Below are 16,460 nucleotides of genomic sequence, written 5' to 3'. Positions count from 1 at the left end.
TAAATATGTATTCCGAAATATTAATTCTAACCAATGGATAGAGACCTATTTCATTGAAAGTCGTAGGTGTACGAACACTTTTGGGAGCCACTGTATATATATATATATATATATATATATATATATATATATATATATATATATATATATATATATATATATATATATATATATATATATATATATATATATATAATACAGCAAATTGCAAATTTAATTAAAGTACCATTCAATTACTACACAAAAATAACAAAAAACGGCCTTTCTTGCCGAAAACAAGCATAAAATTAATTATTTAAAAAAACTTTGCAATTAGGCCTTATTATACTACGGTAGGGTAATAAGGCCTAAAATTTAACACTCGTAAATAATCAAAATAAGCTATTAATGTTGGTAATTGAGATCATTTGTAATATGCTTAAGCATTACTCATGCTGAAAAACTTCAAAATAACAAAAAAAAAAAAAAAATAAATAAATAAATAACAGCCGTCCGGTCACTCAAAAATATCTTTGTCATCGGCTGTCAAACCGACGCATTGCTCATGATACCACCTGTTGCATTTTGAACAGGGCCTCATGTCAATCATTTTATCCTCCTCACAAGCGTGACAGTACCAACTAGCATCGTTTCTTTTATTTTTTTTTTATCATCTTTCTTTGAGGGTTTCTTTGAGGGGTCATTTTTTGCTTTTTTCTCTTTTCTATATTCTTCTTGACTTTAATTCCTCGATTTCTTTTATTGACTTTAATTCTTCGATTTCTTTTATTGAATTTAATTCCTCGATAATTAATAGATTTTCTTCTTAAAATTGATGTTTTTTCAGTATGTTTCACTGGAGTACGCATAAGCTCCTGAAATGCTTTTTTTTTTTAGTGGAGCTAGTGGTACATTGTCCTCTTCATCATCCGAACTAGAACCGTAAACCATGCCGTACGTCGTTCCAGGAGGTTTGTTTGGGGTACTATTAATTATTTCATCTTGTGCTGTCGATGTGGAAGGCCTTGGAGTTATTGGCGGGAGGGAGGTGCGAGGTTGCGAATTTTTTTCTTGAAATTTTTCAGCTTCGGGAGCTGGAATTTCTGTTAATACAGACGGAGCAAAAGTTGTTTCTGAAATAGCCTGTGGATTCAATGGATACAAACCAGTGGCTTTAAAGCTGCTTTTAATGTTACTATGTGTCATACATTTAGACCAGACATTTGAAAAAATAACATTAAACCGTGCCTTGGTGAGCTTTTTGTCTAGGTTTTGTTCCATAAATGATAAAACTTCTGCATCCCAGTGGTGTTCAAATGATCGATAGACGGTTTTATCAAAGGGTTGGAGTTCATGAGTGGCGTTCGAAGGTAAACAGTATAATGATATATCGAGAGAGTCGGCGAAGGTAAACAGTATAATGATATATCGAGAGAGTCGGCGATTCAACGATTGTTAAGTCTAGGTGACAAGCCGCTCCATCAAATATTAAGAGGGACTTTCCTGCACTTTTAAATCTAGATAGGTGCTTTAGAAATTCTGTAAAAAGTTCATTAGTCATATAGCCCTTTGTAGATTTTTCTACCAAAGTGCCCGGTGGCAAATTGTCATATAATTCTGCTTTCAACCGTTTGCCTTTAAATATTATCATTGGTGGTATAGCAGTACCAAGTGCATTTACACATCCAGCTACTGTGACACTTTCGGCGTGTTCCGAAGACTGTAAATGCACTCTTTTAGTCCCCTTCTTTGCCAAAACAGTCTGCTGGTGGTGAATTGTGAGACGGCAGCCTTTCTCATCCATGTTGTATATTCTTTCAGGATGACTTCTCAAGTCCAGATTATCATAAATTTCATTCAATCTGTTAAAGTGATCATTAACGATAAATTTGTTAAGCTTTTGAGCTCTGGCCGGGTTCATAAATTGAGCTTTTCGTCCAGATATTTCCGGGTGTCTTTTCATAACTGCTTTAAACCAATCTTTACCAGCAACTTTATCAAGTTTATTAAAATTATGCTTTATGTTATTAAGCTCACAAAATTTATAAACCAAGCGTCGGAGAATACGTGGTGTCACATTCAACCCTACAGCTGAAACTAAGTCATTATCAGACCACAGTGCTCGTTTGGGGGACATCGTGATGTAGGCACTAAAATAAGAATGAACCAAGTCATAAACAGCCGCAACTACTAATAAACACTCATACCATGTTGAGAAAGGTTCAAAATAAGATGCACAGCTGAAAAACTACGTTACAAAAAAAAGGAGTGTAATAAGGCCTACGGTCAACTTTCGTAGGCCTTATTAGCCGCTGACGTCGAATTTAAAAAAATACAAAAAAGTACAATAATTCGATCATATTATTTCACTCAGACATGAAATATAGATAGAAGCATTCAAGACAGATAACTGTAGCGCAAAACTATGCCTAAAAGTATGATATTATAAAAATTACTTACATTTCAATCCGACGATTTTTTATTACTCGTGTCTTACAAGCGTTCCGTGAAAATGAATCTGGGCTCATTGGTCAAAACAACTGAGCATGGCGTTGCGACCAGTTTGAGGTGCCATCTGGGAGTGTAAACTATCCATGATAGCGTTTTTGAGCGGCTACAACCATTTTAAATTATATTTTCGCTGTTTAGGCCTTATTACCCGACAGACCTTAATACCCGCACCTACCTTACTTTGTAAAAAATCTCTTGGATGAGTTTAATTTTGAAAACAAGACTGTACAATAATAGACCTAATTAAGTACAAATTAAATACAGAAAATTTTTTTATGTTAAAAAAAAAAACGCTCAACTTACCAGTGGAAGATTTTATGATCTCATTTAAAAATAGAAAGAACGACTATATTAATTTTTCGAAAATATTTGAAAGGTGCAAAGGTTGTTTCCGATTGAGGTATGAATGTAATATACGTAAAGTCTTCAAGTATGAAAAGAATTAAAAAAAAACTAATTTGTAACTACAGCTTTCGTAGCAAACATATCAATCAAATAAAAGAAACGGACTTTGTCTGCAATGAACATATCTATCAAAACTATATTCATAAAGATCATAAGCACATTATTGCAGGAGATTTGGGAATAATTCAAGATGAGTCTTGAAAAGGTTTGATGAAAGAGGGTTAAAAATTTCGTCCGCACATAGATAAAAGAACGATCTTAAAATTGTTTTGCAAACGAATTGGATATTTTCGTTCTAAAACATGCTTTCAAATATAAATGCTCCACTGAAGGCTTTCTAGAATGGAAAAAAAATATTTTGGATGATCAGAATAACAACTAAGTTGATAAAAAACTTAAAGTATAGATAATGTAACAGTTTTAATATAACTACACGTGATAAAGCGGCTAACAATTTTGTCATTATGCGCAAACTTTTTTATAAACTTATGCTACAGAAGAAATATGCTAATGTCAACACATACATTAACATTAATGATGAAGGGTTCAGTTAAAAGAAAAAAATGCTTGCATCCGACAAGATTTTAAATAAGCGTCATCTCAATTTCAGCTTTCCTTTCCTTTTTATAACCACTAAGTTCCATAAAGTTCCACTAAAATTCAGATTTGTCACTACACTAAAAAATATATGTTCGACGTTGAACCGTAACACAGTTTAAACTGAAAATTCACTGTTGATGTCACTATATTTTGGTTCAACTGTATTTCACATCAAGCAATACGTTCAGCAAAACATAAAGCACGTAAATTAGGTGCTATCTTCTGTTTCAGTGTCGAAAATAACTTCTTTGTTCGAAATATATTTATAAAATTTATTTTATGTAAAAATATTTTCTGTAGTACTGAAACTGAATTTTATCATTACAATAGTGTTATTGTCAATCTATTATGCACAAGAAAAATAGAATTATTCTTGAGAAGGCTGGGAAAGAAACTTCCAATAACTCAAACTACCGATTACTTGAAGGTTTTGATCGGTATCTTGGGACTTCGAACTTTTGAGAGTTGACTATATATATATATATATATATATATATATATATATATATATATATATATATATATATATATATATATATATATATATATATATATATATATATATATATATATATATATATATATATATATATATATATATATATATATATATATATATATATATATATATATATATATATATATATATATATATACTATTAAATATTTCAAAATACTTTTGAAGTCTTTCATTTTATCCCTAAAATGACATTTACCAGCGTACGATTTAAAAGAATAAAAAAAAAATAAAATAAAATAAAAGTTTAAGTTGTTTTCCGTATTTGAGCTTTTCAAACTTTTGGTAAAATAGCAGTCAGTGCAGATTCTTTTTGTTTGATGTCCTTTTTTTCCTTCTGCAAAGTTTTATCACTCTTTTGCAGTGAAACGATAAAATTTTAGTCAATAAAATGTTTTCAATCCCCAAGACTCATAAGAAATCCTATTAAATGAGTTTTGGCTCAAAGTGTCTTAAGATGCTCAGAGTTTTCATGAACATTTAACTTTAATAAAATGAAAGCGGTGAAATGATTATATATTGAGTTAAAAACATCATCTGTTTAAAAAAAAATCGAGTAATAGTAGAAGCATATTTCGTCTCCCTAAAATTTTACAATTTATGTTTTAGCCAAAAGATCTTATTTTCATCAAAACAGTAAAAATGGTAAAAAAATACTACTGTGAAAAATATTTCTTTGCATTGTCATTTTTTTTTGTATTCAGCAAAATTAAACAAAACGTGAAAGTCTAAGAATGTCAACACTCACTGGTGATTCACTGGAAATGTTCTATCTTTAGCGAATGTCTTTGCTATGTGAATGTTGAATTTCACCGGGGAATGTAAAAATTTAAGAGATTTTGGTCTTTCATAGTAACATTTTTATAGTATAAATATCCTATGAAAAAAAAGAATAAAAACACGTTGATGATACCATAAATGTTTTTGCAACAAATGTCAATATCGTGACTTTATTGCAGCACAACGTTTGAATGCTTTATCATTCTAATTTACTGATTAAAAGATACGAAAAGAATAGCACAATGTACAAATATCACGCATACAGTAGGTTAAGAATCATTTCCCATATTTGCAAATTTGCAAACATTAACGTTAGAACAATTCGTCGTTTATCTCTGTTAATATTTTATATAATATACTGTTAAAGATCGCGTACGCGGAGGGTACGAGCTACATAGGGGAGGGTGGCCCAAAGCGGGTAGGGTTTTCAAAGAACGCTCGAAAATCGTAGTTTTTGGATTTTTATCGTAACTTTCGGTTTTATTTCCTAGCAGGGTTTTTTGAACTTCAAAATAAAATGTGATTGTTGTATTATTTCAAACCCAATATTTATTTATTATTAAACTTTACAAACATTTGAAAAACCCGCTTTGCCCTACCACGAAGCCCAAAGCGGGAAAGTTTAACTAATTTTGATTTGGTACATTTGCCAATCAAATATGAAGTTATAAATGATTAAATTAATTGACTAGCTAACTGCCAGTATAAAAGAAAAATTTGTAATTATCTGATATAAAGTCAGTTGTATCAGTACATTTGGTGTCAGTACATTTGATTATAAAAGATAAAGATCTAACTGATTAAATTAATAGACTAATGAATTGCCATTCTAACAAATATTTTTTTTAAATTGTACTTATCCTATTGAAATAGAAAATCTAAGTCAGCACACGAGTCAAAAAATTATAAATAAATATATGAATCAATCCTATAAACTTTTTGCACGACCCGCCTTGCCCGAAGGCATGTTTTTTTGTTTCAGTAATTATAACTTTAAATTAAAGAAAAAGAAACAAACAAAATGATTATCGTAGTTTAAAGGTGAATGGTGTCAGAATAATGTACGTATCGGTATCAAAAAGTATGGTTACAAGAGCTCTGATGAGTGCGCAAATTATCCGTATGAATAAAATTCCCTTTGAAGGTAACGGAAACAATTACAGCCATTCAAACGGTGTCGGTATCTACAAGCCAGTAACATGACGAAAATTGAGTTAGAAGACGGCCGCCTTGACGGAAGCATTGTCCGCAATTGAAATAAGAAGTGTGATACGGTTTTTCCGTTTAAAAAAAAATTCGCCAGCTGAAATTCATAGCCAATTGGTGGAAGTGTACGATACCAGTGTTATGTCCGCAATGCCCGAACGCATACGGCCCCAACTACGCGCGATTTGTTTAGAGCGTTTTCGGTGGCAGATCTTGGATTACCCTCCGTACAGTCCCGACCTCGCACCAAATGATTTCTATCTCTTCGGACAGTTAAAGAAACACTTAGGAGGTCTGCATTTCAGGACTGATGCTGAAGTTCATCAAGCCGTCTTGATATGGTTGCACAACCTTGACGCTGATTTCTTCCGTGCCGGTTTCGATCGTTTGGTGTACCGAAGGAACAAATGCTTCGATAAGCAAGGTGATTATGTAGAAAAGTAATATGTACCTTTGACTTCCTACATGGTACATATTTTTTTCATTCCTGAATAAACGTTTTCTCCGATTGGGCTTGTTACTTTACTTTTTGATTTAACAATTAAAAAATAAGCTGGTCTTCGACTAACCACAAGTTACAAAGCTTCATTTTTTTTTCAGAAATGTATCATTTTTTATAAATTTTAAGCCTGGGTTCGCCATGCCGCTATACTGCTGCTTCGCTGGGACTGATTAAAACTCGGGCGTGATCATGTAAACACGACATATGTATGCATAATAGGGGAGCATATGAAGTCCCAGCTGCTTTGGGCTACGCTCCCCTATATAATATATAATTACTTAAATAATGTAACTGAAAAACTAATGATTGTAAGCTCATGTTTAAATGTCATCCAGAACTAAAGAAGCCTTGCTTTTCTATAGCAGCATCGTATTTCTATAAGCCGTTTTCTCGATACATCTTTATTCCGTCAGGAGACAATTCTTTTTTTAATATTGTTTTTCAATACGAAAAAACTATTATTCAGTGCAAAAACTGAATTAACTATAACGTTATTTTTAATTACTTAAAAAAAACTTAATTATAGTTTTAGATAAAGAAAGAATCATGTCTTTTTTTTTCCTGCATGGAGGGTAAAACGCAAGACAAAACAAGCTAAAGAACTGAGTTTTAACAAATATTTCTTTCTGTCAAATATTTAAAATTAAAGTTAAATAGGCAAAAGTAAAACCAGAACAATTTTTAAACAGAACATAACTAAGGCACTGAACTAATTGCAGATAGTCATAATAGATAAGATAGTCACAATAGATAAGATTACAAGAAAAAACGAGCTGATGTGCGTATCAAATGGTTTGCCTCGGAGTAAGCGAGGAAACACTTGAAATATTTTCACCCCTGGTTTGTTGCCAACCGAAGTAAAAAACCTTTTACAAAGATTAATTTTCCCAATATTGGCAATTTTAATCTGATTTACTGGTTAACTCAATAAAACTCTCCAATAGCGGCCAAATTAAAACCATAAAAAGTTCCACCGAATTTGTCGCCTTGGCGACAAAACTTGGCAACCAAAAGCCTGGCAATATATCGCCAAGTGTCCGCCAAATTATAACGCCACTTGAGTTTCTATTGAAATTTACAATGATTTCCGCCCAAAAAGGTACAAAAAACTCCTTTTGGAACATCCAAATGCAACCAAAAAGGGAGGTGCACAACTAAACCCTCTAGGAGTCTATTTAACAAATTTAAACTTTCTACGGCATACCGTTTTTGATTTATGCGAGATATTCACGTACGCACATACATGCATACGTACATACGGACGTCACGAGAAAACTGGTTGTAGTTAACTCGGGGACCGTCAAATGGATATTTCGGGCGTACATACGTCCTTAGGTATATATGCACGTGTGGTCAAGTCGAAAAATAATTAACATTCATTCGGGGGTGAGCAAAATGGAAGTTAAGGCCGGTTTTTGAGTGAATATTTTTTTTTGCGAATACAATACTTCCTTTACTTTGTAAAAGGAAGTAAATGTAAGAATACTATTTTATTTTTTATTTGTTGCAAAGAGAAGTAATACTAATTGCCATAGTAATGCTAAAAATTTAGAAGGAAGCCAGCAAAATGAAAAGAAATGAAAAAAAAAAAAAAAAAACGATCATATGATAGAAAGTATTCCTAGACAGCTAGCCCTAGTATTTTTGGTTTCTTTTTTTCCGTGTACACACTTGCTGATGTTGCATTTGAGTGTTAGAAATAAAATCTCTTTTGTATTTTGTATTTGAATTGTAAATGAGATCCCTTCTACGCAAAAGAAAGAACGTTTGAATTTTCAAGATTTCTTTCCTTGAATAACAAAATTTTATTCCCTTTCTTAATGACATATTCTTTGCTTAAAGAAGTCCTTTACCGCTTACACATTGTTCCGATGAATTGTTAATGATTCTCATTATAACTGAATTGCTGGTAATGAAATTGCTCAAAACTGCATATCTTAATGCATTAGATTTATCACTGTAAGGGCATTCAGCTTGCTGCACTGAATTCCTTTTTTGAGACTTTTAATAAAGTTTTATAATAGATATTATCAGGGCTGCGGAGTCGGAGTCGGAATTGTTAGAAAACATGCCGACTCCGACTCCAAGCTTCTTTTTTTCTTTCCTTTTCACTGACTCTTCTTGCATTTTTTAAAAACTGACTACCAATTGGTTCGATTACATGTATAAAAAATACACTAATGAGAAAATAACCGCCATTATGGCAATCAGCTAGCTTGAGTGCTTACCGAACTTTCTGTAGCCGTCCACTAGTTTGCTTGCTTTTTAACTTAACTAATAGCAACTGTCAGCAAACGATTTTGTTGCCTAACATTTTCAAGTAATCACTTTCAAATAAAATAGAAATATAGTGTTTTGTCCGATCTCAGTTATATAAAATGGTAAAAGAAACGTAACAAATTAGTAAGTCGAGGCCCGTAGCTAAGATTGAAACATTTAAGGGTGATCGGCAAATTCAAAGCAAATCGGCAAAGTTTTGGCGCGAAAGCACGAATCCAAAAGATCCGATGAAATAATCTAATGTTTTTTTCTTTATTAAGACTATTTCTATAAGCTTGGGTTTCACTAAAAAGTATGGAAAAAAATAAGTGTAAATTATTTCTTGATTACAACACTCAATAATTGCAGTTAATCTTAAAGTCTTTATATTAAGGTTAATTCTAAAGCAGCCAATAAAATTTAAATTAAAAACTTAGCGAAGAAAAAATATGGGTATAGTAAAAGCTATTTGTACAAATTTGTATACCGCCGCATTTTATGTAAAATTAGATCTTGACGTATAGGTGCCCTATTTTCATTGACATTTTATTGATGAAATATAATTTAAAATATATTCGCGAAAATTTTCAGAATTAAAGCATTTATATATTTTATGAACTCTAAAATTAACTTTGGGTGTCATCTACCAGATGGGTGCCACCCGGTGCAAACTACCCCCTCTCAATAACTTAGATTTAGAAAAAACAGTTTTTTTTCCTCAAGTTACAGCTTTTAAAAATTGAAAGCACACGATTTGATCAATATATATTTGTTAAAAATTGAAGAGGGGCAAATTACAGATAATCCTTTTCAATTTTTTTAAAAGGAATTTTTAAGTCATCTCACTTTTTAACTCGTAACTACTGGAAAATTTGATTTTTAAATTGAATTTCTAACGTTGTATGCGTTTTGGGGTTACAATAAAAAACAAAATGCGAAATTTTCATAAAAAGGAATTAATATTTCAATTTCTGTTTTGAGGTTTTTCCCTTTCCCCTGAAGGGAGAGAGGGAGTTGAAAAAATACAATTTAAAAAAAATCCGGAGTCGGAGTCGGGCGTTTCAAAATCCAGGAGTCGGAGTCGGCCATTTTCCTTCCGACTCCACAGCACTGGATGTTATTGACCCCATGCGGTACATGTGTAATGTGCATCCAAAATTCAAAATGTAAGTTTCGAATTTACAAATTGTCGGATAAACAGACAAAACGATGCACCAAAAAAATTAAAACACTTTCTTAGGGCAATACATGAACGCAATACGTACAAGACCATCACTAGTTTTGGAAGATATGTTTGCAAAAAGAAAAAATAAGTAGCTCCCGATCCTCGAGACTCAAACTAAAGATACGTGTACGCTCAGTATTTGATTAATTACACTAGTCAACAAAAAATAACTTTTTGGCTGCATCCTGGTTTTAAATAGTCAATTCCTACTAATTTTGGGTCGAGAAAACGAATATGGTAGTTGATTTTTAAAATTAGGTCTTGTTTTCAAGATATATGAAAGCCCACTGGAGAAAGATGCATAGCAAACACACATTAACTTAAAGGTAATGCAAGACAGGGAAAAAAACAGTGGTTTCTTTTCGCTTATGATGTTAACGCTTCATTTTCAATTGCTTTTTGTATGTCAAAGAAGGACCATCCCTTGTAATAGTTCAGCAGGAGTTGGTGAGTATTAGCTCAGCCTAATGATCCTGATATCTTGCGTTCCATTGTAAAGATATTTTGGTAAACCTTTCCTCATGCTCACTGCTCATAGCTTTAGTTTTAAACAAAATATCCTGGAGAAAGTGAACAAAATAGAGTTTCAGAGACACATAATTCATCAATGCTCACAGAACTTCCCTGAGGATTGTTTGGCCAACTGTTTTTGGTTTTCGTCTTCTCTGCTGCCTTAAAAATACTTATAATATATCCTGAAAGGGGCGGCCTTGTATCTTAAAAACTAAAGCTAATCTCATCTTTTAATGGTGATTTTCGTGTTTAGCAAGGCAAAATAATTCGGAAATAGCTATTTTTGTTGTTGATTAGTGTAATTGTTACCGGAATGGGACTATTCGGCGCGACCGATTCGACGCCGCCGTTTTGGCTCGGCCGTTTCGGCGCGGTTGTTTCGGCGCGACCCATTTCAAAACGACCTATTCAAAAATCGAAATTGTCTGCATAAAAATACGTCTCGGTTCAATGACATAGACAATTTAGGTAAAATAAATGAGATGTGAATGGTGAGCAAATATGAATGTGATAAATAATGTATTTATATTAAATAATATAATGGCTTGAAGCACAGTAAAAGGAACTTTAAAAATTTTCCCCAGTTTATCCTCATTTCCAGCCCTTTTTTGGGATTTCTGTTCCCTTACACAAAAATGTGCTTTTAATTAACAAATAGTTTTACGTAAAATACTATTTTTAAAAAAAGATCCTACTTGAAGCAAAAAAAAAAAAAAAAAAAAACTCAAGTGTTGCGTAAATATATTGTAAACAATTAAGAATTCTTATGAAAAATAAGAAATATTACTTCAAAATTCTAGATATCATTTGTTTTTTTAAGTTTGATAAAAAGTTTTATATTAAAGTTTTGTTTTCTTTTTTATTATTACTTGATAAAATAAACGTTTAAAAACATCTTTATAATATTTCGAAATAGATAAGTTAGGAGACAGTATTGACATTTTTCTATGCAATTTAAATTTAAAACTCATTAAATTTAAATTGAATTTTTTTTCGTTGCTGATAATTAATTTGTGCAATAACTTAAATGTTTTATCATTATGTAAAAAATCAAAACTGTTAACTAATAATAAAATGAATTTTTCATATTTTTCATTGGCAAAAGCCAACATGTTGAGAAAATCACTCGTAACCGTGCCCTCTATAAAGTTTAAAGTTTTGTAGCATGCTTTGAACACAGGATAGGCAAGAAAAAACTTATAAGACTACAAGGTACAAATAATATTAATTATGTAAATATTATTATTTTTTATTGCTTTTAAGTCTCATAAGTATTAATATAATGAATCAAAAATATTTTAAACTTAATCTTTTTAATAAATAAAAATGTTTTGTGTCTTTTTATTTCCTGTAACTGCTCTACAAAAACTAAACTGTTGTCAAACAATTTAGCCCCCCCCCCTAAAAAAGCAATAATAATAATAATAATAAGAAAACATTTTTTTAAAAAGTAATTTCCAATAAATTTATAAGTCGATTATAGAAAAATAATAACTATAAGTGTTAGAACTAACTTTCAAAAATAAATAATATTTTAGTCAATAAAAAAAAAAAATCAAACATTGCCCTAAATTTACCTTGATGTCCATACATGGGTTTGCAGTAGTTAAGCTGAGCCTTATGGTTACTTTAAAAAGTGTTTTCACGTGAAGAAAACTAATGAAATTATTTCCTATAGCTACTTCTTTACTTAACAACAAAGAAGTAATCACCACAGAAACACAAAAGGACTCAGTATTGATTTAAAAATATTGACAAAGAGGTAGGACTGGTACTGCCTTTATTTAATATTTTTTCAAGATATTTTCCTTTATGTTATCGCAGTAAAGCATATGAAGATCACATATGCTCCCCCCCCCAGTGTAATTTTTAAAATAATTTTTAACTAGCTTTTAGAACGCCAAAGTCTCATAATTCTTCCTTAATTTTTTTTTTTTTTTGGAACTACTATTTCTGAAATTCATAAAGTTCAGAATGCAAAATCTGGCGCTGAAACGGCCAGCGCCGAAACGGCCGCGCCGAAGCGACCGTCCCGAAACGGTCGCACCGAATTGTAACAAACCCAATTGTTACGGATGGCTACTTGGCAATATTTATCATGATCTTAATATTCACAAAATAATAAAATATTACAATAGTTAGTTTGAAAAACATATTGGAAATTTATTTTAAAAGCGTAGCAAATGGAATGCATGATGATTATGAATCTACATTCGAACTGTAATATTTCTTTTTTTATTCAAGATTACTTCTTAATTGAAAATTAAGCGTCGGCAATGGTATTAGATATCCATATGAGCCAATGGGAAGCAAAAGGATATAAGTGGCAAAATCAAAAAACTTGGAGAAAACCTGTATAAATAGTAAAAGAATCTCTCCTCTGTCTTGGGCAGGTTCTATTGTACAGCATGATTTTGAAAAAAAATTTCAAATAGACCCTCCCTAGGACCTCATCTGTAAACACGTTTTACTCAAAACTTAAAAATGTCCACTTACTTCCCTTTCCTTCTTGCTGCCTCATTCCTCATATAATTCTGATTTGAGAAGGCAATAAAGAAACGTCTGAAAAAATTTGAGAAACAGTTGGAGTTTTGAATGCCTTATCGTCATATAGAGAGACATTTTCCATTATTTTACACAAAATCTACTATACTCAAAATCTGCTCTATTTTTACAAATCTTGACATACATGTTATTTATGACGCAATCTAAACAGTTTCATGTATAAAAATTCGAGTTCTGCCTTAAAAGGTATAAAAACAAATCGTAGGAAGCCACAGCGAAGCATATATTCCTCTAAAGTAAATGACCTATTTTGGCTCCCTATTTGCCAAAATAGTGTAAAAGAATTAATATATTCCACTATTCCGTATGTAAACACAATTTCCACAATATGGTTTTTCACTGAACGAGTTTTTTCATTGCAATATTATATTTACAAGCTTAATTACCTCCGTTACTGCTTATTTCTATTTGCATCTATTAAAACATTTTCTTATCAGGATTGCTGAGTTTATCGTAATGAAATTTGCGTCGACAGCATTGTGCGCTAGTACAAGTTAGGTAAAAAAGGCATTGTTTTGTTCTGATCCTGTGAAACTGCACATACATTAATGCACAGAACTAATATACTTTACTTTAAGGGGAAAGAAGAAAAAAGCATGAAAGAAGGCTTAATGCATCTTAAAAATATCCCAAAAAACTAAAAAAATCAAAAATAAATAAAAGAGTTAGCTAAATATTGAAAAATTAAAAATTGGAAAGTATTGTATTGAGATCTGGAAAAACGTCTGTCGGTCTGTCTGTCCCCAACCCCCCCCCTAATAACTTTTGAATGATTTGTCTGATTCGAACATTTTTTTTTTGTTAGAAAGATCTCGGCGAGGACATCTAACTCCCATAATTCATTTTTTGATTTGAACAATTTTTCGTTCAAATTTGAACAGTTCAAAAATACTTAACATTAGCTCCTACGGGGAAATTCAAAGCAAAAATAAATATTGAACTTAGAGGCGAAGTGGCTCCATACAAATTTGTAGGGAAAAGCTTTTGATGAAAAACCATGTATCGAAAATATCTTTTTGATTTAAACATGCTTTCGTTCAATTTTGAACAGTTCAAATCTCTAACATTAGCACCTACGGGGAAACTGAAAGTCAATATAGATTCCGAACTTAAAGGCGGATTTACTTCAAACAAACTTTGTTGGAAATAGCTCTTCATGATCTACTCCCGACTCCAACTCCGATAATTTTGGGGCTCCTGACACCAACTCCGATTCTTGTGCCCGAAAATTACTCGGACTCCGACTCCCCGACTTTGAATCTGACTTCGTAGCTTTAGCAAAAATTTATGCACGGAGGAAAGATGACTGACTCCGACTCTTGGAAATACGACTCTGACTCCAACTCCTATATCAAATAATAAGTCCGACTCCGACTCTGCAAATATTGGCAGACTTGCGGACTTTTTGGGGAAATGACCGATTCCAACTCCAAGTCTTTGAATTAAAAACTTTCGGCTCTCGAATCTAACTCTTTTGTCCCAAAATCAGATGGACTCCGACTCTGACTCCGCAGCCATGGTTTTTACTGTGAAATAATTGTTTTTAATATTTTTTGATTTTATTTTCAAGCTAAAGTTTTAATTTATGTATTCAGTTTTGGGCGGAGAAACTTAGAGTCCTATATGTTTCTACATAAAGATATGCGCAGACGATTTTTTTTTTTTTTTTTTTTGACAATGAAAATTATTTCTTTAAGTTGACATTTTATTGTTTTTATTTATTTTTGAAAGTACATTAATTCATTCTTAAAAAATTTTTTGGCAACAGGGGAAAAACAAACGATTTTTTTTGATATGCTGTATTTATTTTAATGAACTTTTAATTTGAATTCTTTTTTTTTCCTTTTTGAAAGCAGTTGAAGATTGGTTTTTGATGGAAAAAAATGTATTTAGCTGCTTTGTTTAAAAAGTGCTGCTATTTTATTTATTTTTTACGTATCTAATTCTTTAGATGAGCGAGGCATACTTTATTTCTCGATATCAGCTTAAAATATTTAAAAAATATATTTGAAATAATTTACGATTTTAGCAAATTTTGAGAATACTGATCAGATACTAGAAAGTCGATACTGGAATATGGGAAAGTAGGCTCGTTTAGTTCTAGACAGAACTTCTTGTTTATAAAACTATTTGGTAAACAGAAAAAAACATATTTAATCGCTATATTCATACGTAGATTTGCTGTAAGTCAGTTGTTAGTTCTTTTAACAAATTGAATGAGTAAAAATGGAACTATAGGATTTTCTCTTACATTGTAATGTGTTACTAAGTTAACAGTTTTGATGCTTCTACCGTCTTTCCAGGTTACATAGTTGACAATTTCGACTATAGGTAGCACTGGTGAGTATTGAGGATGGTTTAGTTCTTGGTCTCCCTCCCCTTCCTCCTCGGCTACCTCTTAAATAGTCAACATGGAAGTTAAGCTGCCTGAATACGTCATACACTTTTCTTTTAATACAGTTCATATGCCTCGCAAAGACCCTACCGCCACCGAAAAAAAAAAACCTTCTTAAATGTCAATGAAAAAAAGCCTAAAAAATCAATTAACACGCCTCAGACATAGTCGTTAGTCAAAACACTAAAACATATCTTTGGCCTAAAGTGACGCACACGCAATATACTTTGAACGAATACGTTTACGCTAAAATTTCATCAAAATATTTGTTTTAGCCATATTGCACCTCATTCAGATGCTTTAACGTCAATTTCATGGCCTTTTTCCTTAACTTGGAACACGTGAAAAGTACGTAACTAAATGGCACACTAAGAAAAGTTTGGAAGATATTTCAATACTACTATAAAAACTAATTTTCTTTCTATACTTTTTTTGGGAAAAACATTTACAAAGAAAAAGATGTTTTTACTTGGTTATTTTCAGAGTACTTTTTAAACAAATAACCTTTTTTTGTACGTTATTGCCTGATAAAAAATTGTCCAACATCTTTAACCAACTGCACTAAAAGGTATTGTTCACCTTCGAGAGTTTTAGAAAAAGGAAAGAATTCCGAGTAATATTTTTCAAAGAAGGAAAAAAAATATTGAAAACAGGAATCAATTTGCGTGTAATATTGGTGACGTTTACACGAACTGGTGTGAATGTTAAAGATTTATAAATCAAAGTATAATGCTATAAAACCTTTAATTCTTCGTACAGCTAGGAATACCGGAAAATAATATAATTTAAAAAATACTTAAGTATCTAGACCTTTGTTTTCATTCGAAATTATTCATTTTTTTCTTTCCAGCAATTAAAAATCAAAATAATTTTCTGGAAAATAATATTTTTATTTATTTATGTATTCTGAATTTTCGACAACGATCAAAGAGTCCAATGAACCTCTAAGAAAATTATGTGTTCACTGTTGGCTATTTAAAATTAGATACCTCACATTAAGCCA

The sequence above is a fragment of the Uloborus diversus genome, chromosome 1, assembly GCF_026930045.1.
Source record: "Uloborus diversus isolate 005 chromosome 1, Udiv.v.3.1, whole genome shotgun sequence".
NCBI classification, from domain to species: domain Eukaryota; kingdom Metazoa; phylum Arthropoda; class Arachnida; order Araneae; family Uloboridae; genus Uloborus; species Uloborus diversus.
Note: the sequence above shows the minus strand (reverse complement) of the source record.